We start from the raw sequence: 15,390 nt of genomic DNA, 5'->3' as shown, positions 1-15,390 counted from the left end.
AAAAGAGCCCATTAAATGACATTTAAAGTCTAATGGATAAAATTCCCCGTTCAGCAGGGATAGCTATATGTGAATTTCTGATTGGTGGCAGATGTTTCCCTGGGTTATTCTCCCACAAGTTATTATTTCATTGGAAACAATGCCTCTCACCTGTAATTAAACATGATAAATACATTAACAGAACCACATTGTATGAGGATAACACTTCCCTATTTAGATCTGTCCCCATTTCACTTATACATTGGCAACTCAGTACAACTGACAATATATCATCTCTAAGCTGCCTACAGTAGCCTCAAAATGCAGCCCTGGGCCAGCTCCATTATCTTTGCAAACCTGTGCTGAGTCCATAACCTCCCTGCAGTGCTGGCTCAGGACTGAGCAGCTCCAAAGCTCTGAGGAGCTGCAGAAACCAGCCCATGTCAAGCCAGAGGGCACTATCCTGTCTGAAACCACAAAGGTCATTTCTATCTTTTTCCATGACACATTTGGATTTAGCAAAGTCTGTGGCTGAAGGTGTGAGATTAGTTCTGCTGAGAAGAATCTCGGCGTTATAGCCTTGATAAATAAGAAGACTCTTGGGGTCATTCTCAGCTCCCTGTGTGTTCTCCCTTCTCTCACCCCTATACCTTTCCATCAGGTTCTTGTATTTGGCTGTAAGGTATAAGATGCTTTGTGCTTCTCAGTTTCTAATTAAATCTACTCTGGAGTAAGTCTTCTCAAGTGCTTCACTGCAGCTGGATCCACTAGAAGTTATTGAAGTGCTATTGTTTTCTGTCAGTGACATAGAAGTTCTTGTGAAAAAAAATAAATTCGTAGGTTTTGTGAGAAAAAGATTAACTTTGTCACAGAATCATAGCAGAGTTACCTGCATTGGAGCCCCACAGGTCATCAAGGCCAGCTTTCCACTTAAAGAAAAATGATTATGAGCCTACTGCTAGATAAGGTCAACAGCTTTGTCTAGCAAAGGTTTAGAAACCTCTGTGACTGGTGACTTTATTACCTGAAAGGACAACCTGTTCCAAGGCTGCATTATCCTACTAGTGAATTTATGGTGGTGTGGGTTTTGTTAGGTTGTTTTTTCTTTTCCTCCACATACTTAACCTGACACTTCCAAGCCTGACTTTCTGGTTTTCTGAGTTTTCAACGTGACCAAGGAAAACTTAAGTCCATCATCCCTCAGTCCACTGCAGTGATTTTTCTGGTACCCGAAATTCCCTTCCTCAAGCAGAGATTTTACTGTCTGTAAACCTTTGATTATGAGTCCATTCTCATGCTTACATTTTTTCTGGCTCATTTCCACCTTTCTGTGCATCTGCTTTAGATGTTCTCTCACTCTGTGGATTGTTTTAAAAGTCAACGAGTTAAGTAGTTAAAAGGCAAATTTGGGAGGAGGGTGAAAGGGAGGAATAAGGAGCATAAAGAAAGACTGAAAGAAATGGTGAAAGGATATGCTACCAAAATAGATCTGGGCTCCAGGGGTGGGACTTTTAACGTGCACAATGTTTTAGAAGGCATGAGTTTATGATAATTATTAGTAGAATCCTTTTCAGAGCTAAAATGTAAACCAGGATACGTAACTTCAGATTAAAGTTCGTGATCCTCACCACGAGCACGGTGATCCCTCAGCTGAAGGACCAGGCAGGCTGCAGTGTGGTGTGGGTTGGCCCCAGTAGGCAGTACCCCTCTTGCCTGCAGTTGGTTGAAGGAAAAGGGAAGGAGCAATAAAAGAAAGACAAAGGTTATTTAACAGGGGAAATAGAGTGGAACAAAATAAACCAAGTGATGCAAAGGCAATCACTCACCATCTTCCACGGGCTGGACCTGTGCTCAGCCAGTTCCCCTGCAAAAGAATGGTTGACCTCCCCAACCCCTCTCCTTGCTATTTATTGCTGAGCATATTTTCCATACATTGCATTGTATGGAGTCTCTTTGGTTAGTTTGGATCATCAGCTTGGTTGTGTCCCCCTCCAACTCCTGCACACCAGTCTGTTCATTGGTGGGCAGAGGGAGGAGCAGAGAAGGTCTTGGCACTGTGCACCCTCTGCTCAGCAATGGCTGAAACACTCCTGTGTTGTCAGCCTTGTTTTGGTCACAGATCTACCACACAGCACCTTGGAGCTGCTCTGGAGAAAATAGACTCCATCCCAGCCAGAGCCAGGACACCATGTCAGGAACTATTTTCCTTTCTCACATCACACAGTCACAGGATGGTTCAGGTTGGAAGGGACCACAATGTCTCATCTGGTCCCACCCCCTGCTCCAGCAGGGCCATCCTGTGCACATGGCACAGGATTGCCTCCAGACAGATCTGGAATATCTCCAGTGAGGAGACTCCACACCCTCTCTGAGCAACCTGTTCAGTACTGGGGCACTGCATGCAAAGTAGTTCTTCCTCATGCTCAGAATGACATTCTAAAACTTGAATAAGCTTTGTTATTTCCTGCTGTTATTAACTGTTTGAGGCTTGTAGCGTTTTAGTGCACTGGAATCATGGCTATAAAGGAGTGTGATATACAACTCAAAAATGAAAGTCAGAATGAATAGCTGGTCTTGGTGCATTTATTGCCACAGAACATTTCCTCTTTGCCCAGTGTGACCAAAGTGGCTGCTGCAGCTCAGTGGATGACACTGTTTAAGACAACTTATTACCTCTTGTTTGCAGGACATCAATATGTCCCGCTGAGGGCAGGTGTCTTTCTGCTCCTCTGTGTTTGGCTGAACAAGAAAATGGTTTATTTTCCAAAATTTTCCAAAAAATTGTTAATTTTCCAAAGAATTTCCTCTCTTGTACCTTGCACTCACACCTAATTGCTTTGCTAGAGGAGTCTGACATCCAAGCCAGTGTATAACAGATTTGCTTCAAGCTGGGGGGCAAACCCTCTTTTAACTTATGCTGATGCTCAAAAAACTTCTAACACTTTAGGACCCCAACTCATTGGAGAATGGCTCTTCACTGATATTGTAAAGTGAGGTTGTGATATTTGAATCCCACACTTGGAAATGGAAACTATGGATTTCACTGAGAAACCTGGATGGCTTCCCAATGTATGTATCATTTTTTTAACCAGTCCACAAAAAGAGTCTGAACGAGGAGCCAGTTAAATTTTGAAGATGAGTTTGCTGAAGATTTTATGTTTTCATGCAACAAAACCAAGTAACATTTCCTTTCTTTCTCTCTTATGTTTTAAACTCTCTTTTCCTTAGTAGCATTAGCAGTGCACGACTCTGAAACAGTGATATTCCTGCTGGTGCCAGGTGGTCCTTTTCCTTTAATTTAGGTTCCAGGTATTGGAGCTAGTTGCTTTGCAGTAATTATTAGTTGCATTTGCTTCTCGAGCTGAAGGCAAATTTAGTACCCATTACAGGAAAGATTTTTAACAAGATAATTAGCTATTTACCAGTAATTGTTGCAGTAGAATATGAAAAATTTCCACTGTGCTACGTGATGTATTTTTGCTCTAATCTCTGATGCAGATTCTCAGCTGTGTTAATTGGCCTAGTTTGGTGGAAGCCACATTCAGTAGTAGTTTATATACCTGAGGATATGGCCTATCTTTTTTTTCCCCTTTTACAAATTTATATTATTAACTTGTCTCATTCCTTCTTTTGATATCCATTTTTTTCCTGCTGTCTGCTTTGATGAACTATAACCACAAAAACCCTAAAAAAAACCCAACTATTTTTAAAGATGTACACATGTGCACACATCTGAAAGAGCTTTTGCTAGGGAATAATCATCTTTGAGAAAACACGTTTTCAGAAGTTCAGAGACGTGGTAATTAAACTTCAACGCATAAATACTTCATTTTGTCTCCCCACTTGAGATATCCAGAGCCTGTTCTTTTTCACAACACTCGACATTTTGATAGCCTTTGCACTTTAAACCACTTTCATTTTACCTCATTCAACATCTAGTTCAGTTAATGCCATTTTTAGATTAGTGAAACAGAGACAGTGCAGCTTGGAAAAGTTTGATTTCCCTGGCTTGGAGAGCATTACATAGGAAATCTCTTTTAAAGGCAACAAGGTGGTTTAATTCTTGGATGCTTTACACATAACAAAATATGGATTTTTGTTACCTCTTTTGCTACACACCTTCCAGACACCAAAATAAAATAAAATAGTGTTAACAACTTGATGATCCTTGTGGGTTCCTCCTCACTCAGAACATTCTTTGAAACTCATTAACTTTATAACCCTACCTCTGTGGAAAATCAGCTCTCAGAATCAGTAAGAGCCTCTCCTGCTTTTGCACCTACTGTAGTTTTATACTCCTGCCCTTTGAACTATTCAAGTCTTAACCCATGACTTCCAAAACCTCAGCTCCCCTCACCTCACTGTCCGTGGGACTTTCTTCTGAGTGCGACACTGCTTTTTCAAACATCAGCACGATACAAAATCTAAAAACCTGCACTCGGGTTCCACAGAGCAAGCCCTGGTCCTGTACAGCTGTGACCCCAAATCTCAAGTTCCAGCACAGCTTCTTGAACCCTCTTCCTCTGCAGTGGCCCCCGAGCCCCTGCTGGAACCTGCAGAGTAACCTCAGGTCCTTCAGGAGCCCGTAACTGTGGCACAGTGGCCCTCAAAGGCTGGGGGCACCTTGTGTAGGCTGAGGGTGCAGAGAGACAAGAATTTATTCATGCTCTAACTCAAGAATTAGCAGTCTAAGAGTTGTTATTAGTCTAGCTGCAGGGATATTAACATTTTTATGCTAATGCAGAGTCCAAAATCTCAATAATTCTGCAGCTATCACTGATGGATTGCAAACTTCCCTCCCCTGCTGACCCTTCCAGGGGCCCTCTGGGTGTTCAGGTGGAGGGTGCCAGTTCTTCTGAAGAAGAAGGTGGGAAGGGGTTGTTCTGGTGAATCATCCTCAGCATTTCTGGTTCTTCTCCAAGAAGATTATAATGTTGATAACAGGCAGTTTCTTCCCTTTCTGAGAGGTAGCTGATTATTGATAATGCTAAAATGACTATGTTCTCATTCTCAAAGTGGGTTATTAGTTGTTTAGTACACTGTACATACTTATCAGTCTATTCTGAGAGAAGTACTGTAATTACCCAGCATTTGGGATGTAAATTTTACTGATTGAGTTGCTTAAATGAGAGTTTGTTAAAACAGCAATGATTTTCTTCTGAGGATTATTTTCTTAATAATTATTGGCCTGATCCAAACTATGCTTAAATGTTCTAAAAAGAGGGGAGAAAAATTAAAGCTGCATAGGGCAGGAAAAAAAATAATCAGGTGATATTGTGAATAGAATATATTTATCACATTAAATACATGGGAATATTTTTGATTTCATACTTTATTTCCACCATTATTACCGTATTCTTTATCTAACAAAAAGATACAGTTAAAACTTCTCCCTAATTTCTTCTCTTCAAAGAAATTCCACCCCAGGAACTTCATCAACATGTGGAGTATTTCCTCATGACAGTGTCATTTAGTGTGCAGAGAGGGGCATGCTGGTGAGAGCAAATGAGCTTATATGAGTGTCACTACTAATTGAGTTCTAATGTTGGAGTTCTTTAGCACAGAAGGAAAAGCAGCACTACAGCCAAGACTTTCCTATTAACATTTACAACATTAAGTGGCATTTGTGGTACTAAAATCACAGCTCAACTGAGAAGGCACTATTTAGTTTTTGTGCTACATTTACAACTTCTATTAAAAATATATCAGTTATGGGTTCTGTCGATTTACTGCAGAACAACTTAATTTTACAAAAAGACAAGTGAACTGCTATTATTTTGGTACCTTTTTACAGTGACAGTCTTAAATAACTGTTTACTGTAATCATAGACTGTAGCATTTGCATATTTTAATTGCTTTACCCATCATTCACTTGTTCCAGATAGAAAATACCTATTTTGTAGGGTTCATGGCTTAAAATCAGTGGATTGAGTTGCTCTTCTCTTGTGCTGTTCATGCCTAAATCAACACTGTGCTGGTAACTAAACACAAGGAGTGCCTATGATTTAGAAAATCTGATATAATAAGCAGGAACATCAAATAACTGCACAGAGGAATTTGTCAGCTCTGGCAGGGTACACATGTCTCTCTGGTAACAGTTTATGGGAGATTCTGTCCTTTACAAGTCTTTCCATGAGAAATATGAAACTAGAAGGGCTGATGCTTTTGATCTTGTAGTTCATCCCAGCCTCATCAATCTTAAAAACTTTTGCTTTTTGGGGTTTTCATGGATAAAGCACATTCACCATTGTAGTCCTTACAAATGAGATGCTGTGGGACCGTTCTTATTGATTAGACACATTATCCTGCCATGAGCAGCCAAAAACATCCTGAAAACTGTACAAAGATGTAAAATTCTAATAGAAGATAATCACAAAATATTGTGTGATGCAACATTTGTTTTGATTTCATTTGTTGCCATGACTGGCTGCATGATCAAAGGAATTAGTAGACTCTATGGACCACACCTGAACGAGAAAAAGTTGTTTAATACATGAGTTTTTGAAAAGAAAGAGAAGAATAGTGAATAAATAAAGTAGAACTGAAGTTTCAGTAAGCTCAGAAGATCACTAGGTAAAATCTGGTGTCTAAGGGGAAAAGGGATTCTGGAAGTGTTGGCAGTTCCTTAAGGAAGAAATATTAAGACTAGCAAAAACCATCCTAAAAAAAGAAGGCACAGGAAGATTAGTGACACACCAAGCTGGCTAAATAATGAATTCTTCAATGATTTCATCATGAAAAAGAAGCCTATAGAAAATAGAAAAAGAGTCAAAGTATTAAGAGTTTAAATATAAAAAAATAGCACAGAAATATAAGCAAACCATCAAAAGACCTGATACAGCTCACAAGGCACATAAAGAATAAGAGGCAGGACTCTGTAAGTACATTATTAATAAAAGAAAAATGAAGAAAAAGGGATGATCTGCTCCTCAGATGAGAAGGAAAATAAATGATAGCTGATGTTTTTAGAAGGTCAGAGTGTTAATATCTCTTCTGCATCAGTTTTAACTATAAAGCTCTGCTGTGATAATTTTAAAGGAACTAACATTAGTGTCAAAGGAAAAAGAACTGGTGATAGTACAGGGAAAGATCAGACCAGGGACTTCTTTGTAAGTCAGATGCTTACACATCAGCTGATCTGGAAGAAATTCACTTAAACTGCTGGAGAGAATTGATTGAAGCTCTTTGAGTCATTAGAGGGGATCCTTGAAACAGAGATGGCTAAAGGTCCAAACAAGTGCAAAATGGGAAGCATGTTTAGCTATTTGAAGAAAGAGGAGAAAATGAGAGGCTGGGCTTATGAATTAGGTAGAACTAAAATGAAACAAACTTTTTATAAACACACAAAAGCAGTGAGAACATCGATAGAACAGAATCATGAAAAAAATCACGTCAACACCACCATTTCCTCATCTTATACCAGGTGTTTTATTGATATGTGTGAGGTATTAGGTGTTGTATATATCTTCATTTTTTTTTATAAAGCTGTAACACATCTAACAGCAGGATATTCTCATTAGAAGCTAAATATATTCTCTAGAAGAAATTGTTATGAAGTACCTTAGAGAATCATACCAGGAAGTATTTTTCAGTGGCTCACTATCTAACTGGGGAGATTCACTGAGAGTGATGATGTAGAAAATTAAGCAGGATATTAGGAAAAAATTCTTCAAGTTTAGTTTTACTGGAGAAATTGTCTTGGACTGTTACAGAATGCCAGCTCTCCTAGGAATAAATTAACCATACTTACCTCAGAAATAGTTTCAAGACAGTTGGTCTTTCCATGGGACAGAGAATAGTCTAGATTTTCTTTCAGAACTTTTCTTTATCTTTTAATGTTTGTACTCTAAATATACAATGCTCATCATTTTCCAAAAGAAAAAACCCACACCCTACTTTTATTTTCCCCATATAAATTATTCCCCATATTAATAAGATTGTTTAAATTCAGTATGCTTTAGTTTTGGTCTGAGCTCCGAGAAATTTCTGTGGCTCAAGCATACTTCTTAGTCTAAATTCAATTTGAAATTGAATTTCCTGTAATTGCTTATTCAGGGGCTTTGAAAAACAAATGGTATATGTACCCTGATCCATTTACAGGATTTCACAGCTTAAGTCATTGCTTTGTCCTTGAAACCTATTGCTTTGAACCTACAGTAATAATTAAAGAACAGTATTTAAAAATGTATGACTTTATATCATACCTTCCTAACAGTATTATACTTAATATTCTGATATCCACTGCATTGGTATTTCAGATCTCCTTGGACTGTTCTTTCTGAAATGGGGGGGAAGGCCACTGTCCTTTCTCCACTGCCCTTTAAACACAGACCAGTCTCTGATGATTCTAAACAAACAGGGCTGATCATGAGACTTCACATCTAGATGTGATTATCTCCACTCATTTATGTTGAGTATGTGTACAGAATTTAATTAGAGGAAGGACTTCTGTGATCTTCATTAATAACAAAATGGTGCTGGAAAATCCTACCTCTCTAGGATTTCCTTCAGTACTGTTCTGTCACAGATGTGTGTGTCTCAAAGTATTGATCATTCATAAAATGGATGATGGGCCAGACATAAAGCAGGTGTGAGTTGTGTGTTTAATATCCCTTTCCTGTTCTCTCCTCCTCACCCTCAAGGTAACAGGCAGCAAGGTGTGCCAGTAAATCTCCAACTGGAGTGAAACACTCTGAAATAATTGATATTTACAGTCTTGGGTTATTTGCAAACTGACATGATGTAACACAAACAATAATTTCCATGTCCCTTCGAGCTACGCAGTTTAAGCACAAACTCAGGGCTCAGCACTAACACAAATCACAGAATGGTTTATGGGCTGGAGGGGACCCTAAAGATCACCCAGTTCTACCCCCTGCCATGGGCAGGGACACCTTCCACTAGCCCAGGTTGCTCCAAGCCCTGTCCAACCTGGCCTTGGACACTTCCAGGGATGGGGCAGCCACAGCTTCTGTGGGCAACCTGTTTCACTCTGTTATTTTTTAAAAAATATAGATCCATCAGATGCAGGTTCCATCTCCTTTCCACTGACACTTGTGTTGTTTCCTTTTCCACTCTGAGCAGCACTAACCAGCTCTACAGGAAGCTGATGGTTTTTGTTCTTACCCAAATGAGGAGATACACCAAACCTCCAGGAATCACACTGGCACGTGGTAATGCTGAAAAGCTTCTGCACATCATAATTATAGTGCTAAAAGCCATGGCTGCATATTACTAATATGTATTTAAGGGCAGGGAGTCATAGAATCATTGAGATTCTACGAAAAACCTCCAAGATCATCCAACCTGTGACTGATCCCACCCTGTCACCCAGCCCAGAGCCCTGAGTGCCACATCCCAACGTGTTGTGAGGGACAGAAATGTGTTTGTCTGCTTTGCTGTAGGAAGAAGAGCATGAGGTCTCCTCTTCCCCACTGGAGTTTCTATCCACAGATCCAAGTCAGGGTAGGGTCAGTCCTTACTGATCATTTCATTCTAGAAATGATTTATTTGAGGACTTTTATTAAATGCATTCTGAGTTCTCTCCTGGGATGTGCTCTGATGTGCTTTCTTGTGTCTCAGGACAGGTGAGGTGTGAGCACAGTGATCTGTTCCCTGCAGCCTCAGTGAAGTAGCTGCAATTCATAATAATCTTTATGTATCCATGAAAATCCTGGGTCCATTTCTGTACTCCTGAACCTGGTGAGCCTGCCCTGAACACCTCCAACCTCACAGTGTGCATGATATGCAGCTCTGGAATTGCCTTGTCCATCTGCAGTCAGATATGTCCCTGTGGGCAGTAGAATAATTTGGGAGGATTCTTCCTCAGAGGTCAGACAGCTGGAAACATGGAGCAAAGAGGCATTTTCAGTGAGGTTGCTCTGACAGTGGACACACTCCAGTAGTAATCAGGGTCAGGAAGGCAACAAATAAAAGCAGCAGAAAGGAAAAATTAAAGATCTGTCACGAAACAGGGAGGTAAGAGAAGATTTTTAATAAGTGGATGAACTGGTTTTCTCCTAATCAATGACATTAATTTGGCTGTCTGAACTGTGATCAGGGACTCTGATTCAGCATCTCATCATCAAAAGTTCTCACAACCTGACACCTCCTCATTCCTGCTGCCAATTCACAGAGCTGCAAATCTGGAAACTTTTGCAGCAGATTCAAGTATCCTCCATACACAAATAACTTAGGAGCAATTTAAAGTGAATCACTTGATCTATAGCAATGTGAGAGCCATGGCCAATTAGATTTAGCCTTCAGGACTGAAGAATGGACTGAGCTTTGAGAAGATCATAGAGATCAGATCCATGAAAACAAACAAGGATGCCGGTCAGGAATTGTCAAACTGAAACCATGAACTCAAATTTTTTAATTTAAAAAATCCCTTTCATTACAAGTGCTTTTCTTACAGGAAAAGGCACCAAAGTTTTCCATAAGACACTTTTGAAATAGTGTCACTAGATTAAGGAAGAGCATCTTCTCAAAAGTGAGATAATGCTTTTATTCCTGAGGATACTCTACAGTGCAATAATGTAGTACACAAAAGGCATGATGGAGAAAGCACTTACCTCTAGTTTTTGGGGCTAAGAGGTTGTGTAGTTCTTCTTTTGGCCCAAAAGTGGAATGTGTGTTTCTTAAATGATGCTTTAGAATGATCTTTAAAAGCCAGGACTTGTTAACTAGTATCAACCAACCTTTGCTAGAACTGCCAGTAATCTTTCCTCTATATTTAGGGTAGATAATAGCTGTGATACATGATTCATCATGCACAGCCTCCTTCATTATGCACACACGAATAAACTCAGATATGGTAAAAACTGAGATTAGTCTTTATGCCCTTTATTCTGAATACAAATCTCTTTGCATCGCTGACATTGAGGAATCCCAAAGAAGTAATACAAATAAAGACAAACAGATATGAGTAGCACATTGTGAATCATGCATAATTAAAAGTTCAATTTTTCTTCAAGAACAGTGGCACATGAACGATCTTTCACACTTTTAGATGGTGTAAAAAGCTTCCAAAAAAAAAAAGTGTCTTTTAATTTTCGTGCATTATTTAAATTGACATAATCCTTAAAGATGGAGCTGGTATTGCTGCTTGTTAGAGTTGCCAGCTTTGGTATGAAGGGTTCTGTTTTCAGTTGCTTATACCTACAAATCTGCAAAGGACTTGCCAATATTTTTGCATGAAAATTCTGCTAGAGGACAATTCCCTAAAATCCCAAATTCCCTTCATCGTAGACAATTGGCAACATGGTGAAGCAATTTCCAAAGAGAAATGGTTATGAAAGGGTTTGGTTTATTGTACCAAAGAGAGTCACAGGTTTTTTCTTTAAAAAGAGATAAAGTTGTTGTTTTAAAACTGGACGATGATCTTTAACAGAGGAAAGTTCTCACTGTTGGCAAAGCTGCCTGGCTTGGAAAAATTGCACATTATTCAAGTTGCAATGGGGTCAAGCTGGACTATTTTTAGGGCCCAGCAATAACAACACAAAAAGACCTGTTCTCACTCTAATCCTGTTTAGAAACTGAGATGGAAACCAAGCCTTTTGAGTCTGTTTACACCCCTCTGAAACCCACTGGGTATTCATGACAGAACATAAGGCTTGATTACTAACAAGTTGTGTGTCGCTGGTGAGACTTACAGGAGAATATTACATGTTAATATTTTTCCCAGTTGTTAAAGAAATGCAGATTAAAGAGAAAAGAGACACAGAAATGCTTGGAGGCGAAGGGAAGATTTTAGTGAGAGACATAAAGCTCCATCTATTTAGGTAAGCAAAGCAACTATCAACTTGTCACGGGGAAGGTCTTCAAAACTGACCTGCAGTCCAGTGAATTAGGAACAGCTCCTTGGGAAGTGGACTTTTCTGAGGCAGATAGACTGTATGGCTGATTACAGTAGCAAAAGTTTATCCCTCTGAAAAAACAGAACTATATTAATCTTCCTCCATTCAGATGATGCTGTTATGACATTTGCTCTGTTTTGCTTTTGATATCCTGGTAAAGAAAATAGAGCTGTTCATATTCAGAACCTCTTTTCCTTTAGTAGAGATTTTCTGCCTTAGTATATGGCTTTTCTCAACAAAGGACTGATGCATTTGAGGATTCTGTTTTATTTTTTTTGTAACTGAAAGCTTTGACAAAAGTCTTGTAAGCAGCACAGTGAATACACATATTCACTTTCTAGCCTGACCCACAATTACATTTATAATAATCAATATCATAGAATCACAAAATGGCCTAAGGTGGAAGGGGCCTTAAAGATCATCAAGTCCCACCCCCTACCATGGGCAGGGACACCTTCCACTAGCCCAGGTTGCTCCAAGCCCTGTCCAACCTGGCCTTGGACACTTCCAGGGATGGGGCAGCCACAGCTTCTCTGGGCAACCTGTGCCAGGGCCTCACCACCTTCACAGGGGAGAATTTCTTCCCAATATCCCATCTATCCCTGCCCTCTGTCAGTGTGAAGCCATTCCCCCCTGTCCTGTCCATCCAGGCCCTTGTCCATAGTCTCTCTCCATGTTCCTTGCAGGCTCCCTTCAGGCACTGCAAAGCCACAATCAGGTCACCCCAAAGCTTCTCTTCTCCAGGCTGAACAATCCCAACTCTCCCAGCAGAGCTGCTCCATCCTCTGATCCTCTTGGTGCCTCCTCTGGACTCTCTCCAGCAGCTCCATGTCCTGCTGTGCTGTTCCCCAGGGCTGGAGCAGCTCTGCAGGGGGGTCTCACCTGAGTGGGGCAGAGGGGCAGAATGACCTCCCTCAGTCTCTGTAGAAATGCAAAGGCACAAATCATCAGACGTATTTTATAGAATCAACTCTCAGATGATCTTGCAATAGTTTTCAAAGTACAGAACACTTAATTCCTCACAGCTGGAACTCAGAATTCGGGCAACACTCTCTACTTGCAGTTTGAATTTTGCCTGCTCATGGCTGAACTTTGTGCACTTTGTGAACTTTGTTAATTGTAAGCTTTCTGCACACACTTGGAATATGCATTCCTGCATTTGGATTTATAAGGTATTTTGTAAGGGTTCTGTTTTAGAGGTTACAGTAAAATGCATAACCTAGCAGTTTCTGACAGATAAGAACTATATTTATCTTCCTCCCTACTCAGAAACATTTATTTTTCAGTAATTTTGCAGGAAGCTCCATCCATATCACATAAGTGACAGCACAAGATTTTTGGCTTGTCAGCTGCACACGCTTGTCTGGTTCAGAGTATGGCAAATTACTTTGCTCGGGACAGAATGCACAAAAAGTGTCAAACAGTCAATTAGAAGTACAACTAAAAATACTCACAAGCCTAGTTCTTGAAGGCTCAATTTCTCTGCCTAATAATACAATAAGTCTGTTGGTATTGACAGCTTCAAATAAGTTACCCTAAATTATAGCAATGTAGAGATTATTGTAGGAATTTAAAGCTTTTGTGTGTGTGTCTGTGAAACTTCCTTAAGTTTATTCAGAAACTACTTTTGTGATTCTATGGTTCTCTGCTCCAGTGCTGCAAACCAGGTGAATTTACACATATTTTTACTCAGTGTTTTCTTGCCCAGCTTTTAATTTTCTCCATTAAAATTGCCAATGTGACTGCAACCCACTTTCTTCTAAAACACTGGAATTGAAATGTTTACGTTGAGATTTCTCAAATACATATTTGTCAAAGGTCTAAGTTAAAGACATGGAACAAATAAGACTGAGGATTGCTTTCCTCAGAAAAATTAATTAAGAGTCTGTGCTGATATGCTGAATTTAAATGGTAGTATCTGGAGGTTCAGTTGTGCCTTGAAAATGTCTTAAATTTAAACATGTGCTCACATTCACTGCATAGAATTTGGCCAACACATTTAAAGCAAACCACTCACTTTATTTCTATTTTTTTTAATTATTCTAAATTTGGATAGATATCGCTTTTCTTTTTCCTGATCCTGCTTCTCTTTTATAACCATTAGACTTTTAATCTTTGCCTTTTTGGTATCAATTCTTAAAATGTTCGTGCCTGTTTAATTTTTTGCACTGACAGTGTTGTGAGGGCAGATAAGTACATGCAAAAAATTTTCAAGTGGGAAAAAGAATCCAGTTTCTTAGTGAATCTGGGGAATTTTAGCTTGGCTATTAAAATTGGGACAGACATAAAAATATCTGAACTTCTCTATTTATCAGCACTTTTCAAAGCACTCAAGCGTTGCAGTCAGAGACAGTTACAGCCACTGGTTGCTGGGTCTACACAGGTATCATATTTGTAACCATTAGTATGCAGACAGGAGATGATTAAATGCACTTGTGATAAAATGTGACACCATATTATAAATGAGAATGGAAAATGAATTTATAACCATAAATCATGTATTAAAATATATGTGACAAGCTCAGACTGATGAAGACAATGCAGAAATAACAAATGCTGTATATGTCAGTTTTATCATAAAAAAAGAAATGTTTTCTTCTTGTAATGTTCTATTTTATGTCTTTTTTGTTGTTCTTGTTTTTTAAATTCATATCTGTCAGGGAAAAACAACAACAGAGGTGTGGCTATGGCACATCTGTGAACTCTTGGTGGAAATTAGTCAACATTCCTTCCTAACAAGACCATAAAACACATAAAATTCTTGTCCAGAAAATTTAACATAAATTGAACTGAATGATCTCTTTCACCATAATAAGCGCTTTTCCAAAGCTGTGCTGTAGAAATGTGAAGATTCCATCCAACTAATATAAAAACATTTACCTGACAAGCTGTAAGAGATTTTGTTGTCCATGGAGCTGTATTAGAGAGTCACAGAGTCACTGTCATGGAGCCTGAAGGGGACTTTTGAGGTCATACAGGTACATAAACCATCTCCTCATGGCTGAGCATAAAAGAGGACTTCTATGTCCAAAACCTGCTCAATTTTCCTACTAATTTGCTACTATTTGCTAAAAGATTTATTAATGTTCTCCCTGAACTTGGGTGCTTGTTTAGAAGCTACAGGCTGGGCAGACACATAAACCTCAGTGTATAAAATATTTTATGTGTAAACTTAGGGAATAGTGTTTTTCCTGGCTCAGAGTTTTTACCTTTATCATTCCAAGCTTTAAATCCTGAAGTCTTTTTCCCATTTCTTGCCTTGAGCACTCTGTTTCACTCCTTATTAATACTGCACATGCACAGTTAGTCCAATGGGCTTAAGACTGTGTCAGATTTATCACATACATAGAAATCATTGGGATATATATTTTTAACTGATGTTCCATGGACTGGAGGCCTTTTGGAGGCTCCCAAAGTCTATTTAAACCTGCTGTTGAAATCTCAGAGAAACGTATGTTGCCTTCAAATTTTGTGTAGAAAGGGAAAGTACTTAAAAAAAAAAAAGCTTTATGTGAATTTAATCCTGAAATAATTGTCCTTAGAGAAAATCTTG

The sequence above is a fragment of the Manacus candei genome, unplaced genomic scaffold, assembly GCF_025592945.1.
Source record: "Manacus candei isolate 608988 ecotype Guabito, Panama unplaced genomic scaffold, ASM2559294v1 h1tg000065l, whole genome shotgun sequence".
Taxonomy (NCBI): domain Eukaryota; kingdom Metazoa; phylum Chordata; class Aves; order Passeriformes; family Pipridae; genus Manacus; species Manacus candei.
This window is presented reverse-complemented; position numbering follows the sequence as displayed.